Source organism: Emys orbicularis, chromosome 12, assembly GCF_028017835.1.
Source record: "Emys orbicularis isolate rEmyOrb1 chromosome 12, rEmyOrb1.hap1, whole genome shotgun sequence".
Classification (NCBI taxonomy): domain Eukaryota; kingdom Metazoa; phylum Chordata; order Testudines; family Emydidae; genus Emys; species Emys orbicularis.
The window spans coordinates 54,160,351-54,168,103 of record NC_088694.1 but is presented as its reverse complement, the minus strand read 5'-3'; positions in this window follow the sequence as shown (position 1 = coordinate 54,168,103).

Here is a 7,753-nt window from a genome sequence, read left to right as displayed (position 1 = left end):
TGGGCAGAGTTTTGGTGCACACCTGTTATTAGATCTGTTCTTAGTACTTTCCACCAAAGAGCTAAGCAGCATGAAAACCAGTCTCTGAAACTCAGCTCACTCTGGGCTGGAGTTAATTTGTCTTATAAAACAGGGGAATATGTAAATTGCACAGCCACATTTCCTGCTTAGCGCTGACTAGTCCCCTGACCCTGCAGCTCTCGGAGACACAACCCACAGCCCCTGGGTCCGTGCAGTTACCAGCAACCCCCCTGGGACCTCTCCCCAGAATCAGAAAGATGAAACACTGGCTCAGCTTCGCATCCATTCTATTCACTTTCAAAGGTAATTTAATTGCTAAAGACATTGGAGGTTCTTTTATTTATGAATCTTACTGTCTGCTTTTTCCATCCAGGAGTCCACACAAACTATGAATTTGTGGCATCCGGTGGAGAAATTAAAATGCTCGGGGACTCTCTCCGGATCTCCTGCAAAACCTCCGGATTCAACTTTGGTGGCACCTGGTTGTCCTGGGTCAGACACACTCCTGGGAAGGGACTGCAGTGGGTTGCCACAATTAACAAAGACGGGGATACAGTATATTACTCTGAGTCTGTGAAAGGGCGATTCACCATCTCCAGAGACAATTCCAGGAGCCTGTTGTATTTGCATATGACTGAGCTGAGACCGGAGGACGCTGCTGAGTATTACTGCACGTGGGACACAGTGTGCAGAAGGCAGTGGGAGCTCAGACAAGAACCGTGACTTGTGGTTGTTGGGGGAGCAGGTTTCTGCTGGGGAAGCCAAAGGCCTGAATGCTAGAAAACCCTGATAGAAACAGGCGGAGTCTATCCACTCTGTGTTAACAATAGTACAGGGTTACCTGCTTCCATCCACTTTCTTTCTCTGGAACTGAATACCAAGAAACTTTTCCTTTTCCCTGGGCACCAGCTCTTTCCTGTCCCCTTGAGGTGCCCCAGTTCCCCCACACCCCTACCCCAAAACCCCAGGGAACACCAAAATCCAAGCATCTCACCAGGGTTTGTTAGGACTCCCACCAAAGGCGCTTATCTGTGCTTTATGGTGGGGCAAAAGGAGATCTTGCAAGGTGTGGAGGGATGTCTCCATTCTCCAACATGGGCTGGGGGTGTGATCAAAGAGAATATAAATTGTTTTATGTTTTTCTTGAACAGGGCACAAGGATTGGGTGTTTCTGACATGCTGGATGTGCCCTGTGCATTCATGCATCCGTCTATCTATCTAGGTTGTATGCAGTGTTATTGGAGCCCTGTCTGTCCCCAGCTATTAGAGAGACAAGGTGGGTGAGGCAACATCTTTTATTGGACCAACTTCTGTTGGTGAGCAAGACAAGTTTTTGAGCTAACAGACCTGAGGACGAGCTCAGTGTAGCTTGAAAGTTTGTCTTTCTCACCAACAGAAATTGGTCCAATAAAAGATATTACCTCACCTACCTTGTTTATCTATCTATCTGGTGGTATTATAATATAAATAATATATACTAGTACTTGTGTTTTGTGCTGTCAATAAAAAACATAGGACCAGACTGCAATATCCTTAATCAGGTTGAATAGTTCCACTGTAGGAATGTGGCTACTTTGGGGATAAAGTATTACCAAATGTAAAAAGATCACCGTGTGACCCATAGGAAGAGACAGTCCTTGTCCCAAGCAGCTTACATCTTGAACAGACCAAAAATAAAAAAAGGAATTGGGCCTAGATTCAACATAAAGCAACGTAGTCAGCCCATGTGAAAATAAGCCCACCTGTTGTTAATTTCATGAATATTATTATTTTTTCCCCTCAGTCAATCAACTCCAAGCCATGGAATATAAAATGCAGGGTATTCTGGGCTGGAGTTCATTTGACTTCTAAAAACAGAACTTGTGCAAAATCCATAACTGAATTTCTTGTTTAAAGCCCATGATTTGCCTGACTCTACAGCTCTTGGAGAGACAATCAAGCCCAGGAGTAGTCAATAGGTGGGCTGCAAGCCAAATGCGGACTGCCAGATGCTTTTGAATGGACTTGAAATCTTAGTTACTTATTAATTAATTATTATTATAATAATTATTATTTTCTCTGGAGTCTGGACCTTGACTGTACCTTGACCAAGAAATTTGGACCCTGACAAAAAATAATTGATTCCTCTGATCTAGACAACCTGCATCCCCTGTGTGTGCAATTAACAGCAAATTCCCAACAGAACGCTCCTGAGAATCAGATAGATGATATTATGGGTCAGTATTGCAGACATGGGAGATGCCCAAGTATTATTAGAGAAGTCTCCATGTCTCTTTTTTTCTAGCCAGGTATCCAGTCAAAATTAGAATTTGTGGCATCTGGTGGAGAAATTAAAATGCTCGGGGATTCTCTCCGGATCTCCTGCAAAACCTCCGGATTCACTTTTGGTGATTATGGGATGGCCTGGTACAGAATCATGCCTGGAAAGGGACTGGAGTGGGTATCAACCATTAGCTATTGGGCCGGAAATACAAAAAAGTATGCTTCTTCAGTGCAAGGTCGATTCACCATCTCCAGAGACAATTCCAGGAGCCTGTTGTACTTGCATATGACTGACCTTAGACGTGAAGACGCTGCTGAGTGTTACTGCACGTGGGACACAGTGTGCAAAAGGCAGTCAGAGCTCAGAGAAGAACCTGAACTTGTGGATGTTGGGGGAGCAGATTTCTGCTGGGGAAGCCGCGGTCTGAACACCACAAAATCATTGTAGAAAAAATCCCTAGAAATTCCAGTTTTCTTGAAGGAAAAGAAAGAGGAAAAAAAAGAAAAGAAACTCTGGGTCAATCTATGTAAGAATAAATTTCATTTGCATGTACATCTATTCAGAGTTTGATGTGCAACACATAGGCACATGTAAATGTGAATGCCTTATACACTGCATTTTACCGAAGAATCCAGCTTAAGAACTAGAAAACTGGGTCTTTTTAGATTCTAAAATCACAACCCACATTGTTCTATCTTGCTTTATACATTAGGATGCAAATTGGCTGATAATTTAGGGCTCATTTTAGCCATGATACCGTATTCATTATGGGCCAGATTTCCCAATGTCCTTAGAGGCCTAAAGATGCAGATGGGAGTCAGGTGATTAAATACCTTTGAGGATCCGGGCACTAGTGAGATTTCTAAAGAGTCTAAGCAGGTTAGGCAGCTAACTGCCATTGAAATCAATGCAATTTAGCATCTAGCCTATTTAGACACCTTTGACCATCTCATTAAATGCCTGTCTGCATCTTCAGGCAACTGACTACCTTTCAAATCTGGCCACATGGCTAGGATTGTCAAAGGAGCCTAATGAGTCTGGTGCCTGTAGCATTGCGGGACTCACTGCTGTGGCGCCTCCTGCTGGTCATCTCTGGAAATTAGATCTTGGACCCAGGAGCGCCCTCTGCAGGCCAGTTCCCGGCTTATCGCTTGGCCCCCGTGTCCCTCCCTGGACTCCAGTGCCCTGTTATCTGGGGTGCTGCCCTCTGCCCGTACACCCCTCAGTCTCAGGGTCTCCCCTCCCCAAGGAACCCCCACCCCCTATCCCCACATTATCTCAGTATAAGGCTACTGCCAGTCATCATCTAGCCACATGCCCTGGGGCAGACTGCAGTATCAGCCACTCATCACAGGCAAGGGGTTTTGGACTTGCTGCCTCTGCCTACCCACGGGCTGCCCTCTGCAACCCCAGTACCAGATGACAGAATGTTGACGTCACTAGGCATCACCCTAGGTAACTTGGGAGGGTGGAAGGCCACTAAGTGTCAATGAAGCCTTCCTGCACTAGGCCTAAGTGAACCAATCTCTATCCTTCCATGTTTAAACTCTAATCAACCTCAAAAGCCAGGTGCAAGTGGAATGTGTAAGCAGCCTGCTATCAGTGGTAACCCCCCTTACTGGTAGCAAGCGGTAATAATGAGGCCTGCATGTTTCTGGCTGAAGGGAAAAAGGACAAGATAACGGTTTAAAGAAGTTACTAACAAGCTAGGCTTATAGCTGCCAAGAATGACTTAACTGCTTAAATGTACTTGCTATTTGCTTAGTAACTGTTACCAGGGAAGGGAGGGGTAAAGGGGGAGGAAGGGAGGGGTAGCGGGGGAAGGGGGGGTGAGGCTTGACTGAAAAAGGTATAAAGGAAAAAAAATTGTTTCTGTTAGTGTGCTTGATTTGAGACGTGCCAGTCTCCTTGCACCGCTTTGAGATCTCAAATAAACTTGGTTTGCTTCTCCACCTGGTGTGTTTATTGGCGCGAAGCACACCGGGCCACGAACCTCGCTGTTGCTGTCCTCGGGCACCCTGTGCTGGCAACAGTCTTGGCGTCCCTGGGTGGGCTCGAGGCTGAAATTTAGCCTTGCCCGGACCCCTCTCGGAGGTCGACAGATTGCGGCGACGACCGATGCCCAGCGCGCACTGGTAACTTTACCGGGGGCCTCGGCGGAGACGTGGTTTGGTCGACCCCAGAGGGCACAACGGTGCAACGCGCTCGAGTAGTGGAGAAGCAGCTGCGGGCGACAGTGGGGAACCGGTCCCGTGGATAGGGCGACGGTGCAGAACCGGACCCTTGGATAAGGTAGGAACAGTCCAGTGGGGACTTTATCTGTCTTGACCTGGGGACGCCCAGTGTCTACCTGTTTTGACCTGGGGACGCCCAGTGTCTCCCTACGGGGCAGGGACAGAGTACAGCAGGCAGGGCAAGGTGTACACCCTTGGAATGCATTCTGGTGAACTGGAAAGTGTTTGGATCGGATCCGTTGATTAAAAGTAAACTAAAAAGATTCTGTACAGTAGACTGGCCTCAATATCAGCTAGAGGACCAGGAAAGGTGGCCACCGGAGGGATCACTTAATTATAACACGATCCTTCAATTACTTCTGTTTTGTCAGCAAACGGGTAAATGGAATGAACATATGTATGTACAGTTGTTTATGTTGCTAAGAGATAGGTTAGATATTTTGCAAAAGTGTAATTTGACTCCGACAGGTTCGGTAGTAGCTACTGTTAGTCTCCAGAACCCCCCCCCCCCCACAGCTGTAATGGCAGGTCCGGTGTCCCCTTCGGCTATCACACCCCCACCATATAAAGACAAGGTGTCTCAGGTCCCAGAGATTGCCCCCTCGGTGGAATTTTATCCGTTGATCACTGAGACCATGGTGTCCAGACATGGCTCAGATAGGTATCAGGACACTACTATGCAGGTTTACACCCATGTGCCTTTTAACCCGGTGGACCTAGCAGCCTTTAAGGCACAGGCCAGGGAATGAAAGGCCATGGGCGTGGGTGCCCTGGCTTACAGGAAAGGCGTCTGGGTCGCAACCAGTGTGCCAGATGCCGAAAGGAGGGACACTGGAAAAATGAGTGCCCCAAAAGGGAAGGTACCCCTATGATGGCAGCGGAGGATCAGGAATAGGGGTGTCAGGGGAGACGGACTATCCTGCCCCTGGAACCCTGAGTAAAAATGCAGGTGGAAGATTCGGACATAGACTTTTTAATAGACTCTGGAGCTGCACAAACTGCCGTAAACCAACCCCTGCAGCTGCCTGTGTCAGAGTCCCTCACTGTGGTGGGTGCCACAGGGAAAGGAACCAAGTGCCCAGAATATGCCCCAGCGGAATGTGCTTTGGGAAACAGAACTCTATCTCACAAACTGGTTTACCTCCCCCATTGTCCAACACTTCTACTGGGACGGGACCTGCTTTGTCGCTTAGGAGCCACCCTGCATTTCACCCAAGATGAAATAACCCTCATCTTACCCCCAGAGAATGCCTGGATAATGACCCTTGCAATTGAGCCCTCAGCCTTGCAAGCCCCAGAGTGGAGTCAGTGGGAGGACAAAAGGAGGGTTAAAAAGCAGCTTTGCTGGACAGTGCTGGCCCAGGGATTTAAAAATTCCCCCACCCTTTTCAGCCAGGCCCTGGCCAGAGACTTGGAGGAGTGGGACAATGAGGACAGGGTCCTCCTCCTGCAATATGTGGATGACTTGTTAATTGCTGCTGTGGGTCTCACCCCTTGCCTTAAAGCCACTGTGAGCCTCCTGAACTTTGTTGGACTCTTCAAAAGTGGGTGTGCTCGTCCTGGTTTGTTGCTCCAAAGCTCTGTATAGAAGTTATTTTACTGGAAGGGTGTATAATGGCAATGTGTATGTGTTCATTGTTGGGAAAAGGTGTATAAGTGAAGAGTGGAAGTTTCCTTTGTACGTTAAAAGAAGCCAAGAAGGAGAGAAGGAAAAAGAACAGAACGAGTTAACTGAGGAAAAAAATATAGCTAGCAAGCTCAGTCCAAAGATAAGGTGCTGGCACCATCCAAGGACATTGTCCACAGCTAAGAGTTGGCTGACAACCAAGAAAAGGGGGGCCTGAATGTGCCCAAGCAACTATGAGATCTGCAAAACACTGCCAGGCATTAATGAAATGTGTAAGGTTTCTTTTCTCACAGATAAAAGAAGTGCTAACCAAAGACCCTAGCAGCCCTGCCATTCATTGAAATAAGGAGACTGAGTCTACGTAAAGTCCATCAACAAAAAACTGCTTTGCCTCCACACTGGAAAGGCCCTTTCCAAGTCCTGTTAACCACTAACACCGCTGTGAAGTGCCAAGGACTGCCCACCTGGACCCAGGCTTCTCACTGTAAAAAGACAAGGTGAAGTGCTAGTAACCTCTCCCTTGTCCACTGACAGACCTACTGTGCCTTTGGATTTTTCTAAAAAGAAGCAAAACTATTACAGGGTGATGTGCTAGTAACCTCTCCCCGTATGATGCTAACCCACACTGTTTCAGGAAAAGAGAAGAAGAAACATTTGCTTCATTGAAACCACAAAATCCAGGAATTCCTGACTACAAAAGACATTAAGAACTGACCCTGGTGAAGAGACAAAGAATTATATGCTGTCAGGGAGGCTCCTACCCAGCTTATGAATAAATATTTTCTAACCTCTGGACTTAGACCCCTGGCCTTCCAGGTACAGGCTGAATGTCTAGTCTGCCAAAAGAACAACCCTCGACCAGGAGTGTCAGTGCCACCAGCCACTCTGGAACCTACCCCAGGCCCGGGGCTGGTTTGGCAAATAGACTTTACTGAGTTCCCCCGGACCCAAGGATTCAAATACCTTCTCGTCTTGGTGGATCGATTCAGCGGATGGCCTGAAGCCTTCCCATGTCGTAACAACACTGCCAAAATGGTGGCTCTGAAATTTGTCAAGGAAATCATTCCCCGCTTCGGTCTCCCCCAGTGGATGGAATCTGACAACGGAACACACTTCACATCCCAAGTTGTTCAAAAGATATCGGATGCCCTGCAAATCCCCTGGAAGCTCCACACTCCATGGCGACCGCAGGCCAGTGGAGTAGTGGAACGCACAAATCAGACACTTAAGCGGCACCTCTCAAAGGTCTGCCAAGAGGCTTCCCTTAAGTGGCCTGATGCTCTACCCCTTGTTTTGCTCTGCATTCGCGCTCTCCCGAAGGGCAGGTTAGGGCTCAGTCCCTTCGAGATTATGTTTGGAAGGGCATGGCCTATGAACGGTACACCGGTTCTGGCAGGGGAGTGGGAAATGGGGTGTGGCTTTTTCATCTCAGTATATGTGCTCTCTGTCTGCTGTTCTCTGTTCTCTCCACAGGTATACCAGAGATTTGCAGCCTCTCCCGCTGGATGCCCCGATCCACTCCTTGCAGCCAGGTGACTCCGTACTCGTTCGGACCTGGAAGGACGAGCCTCTCCAAGAGAAGTGAAAGGGACCCCACACCGTCCTGCT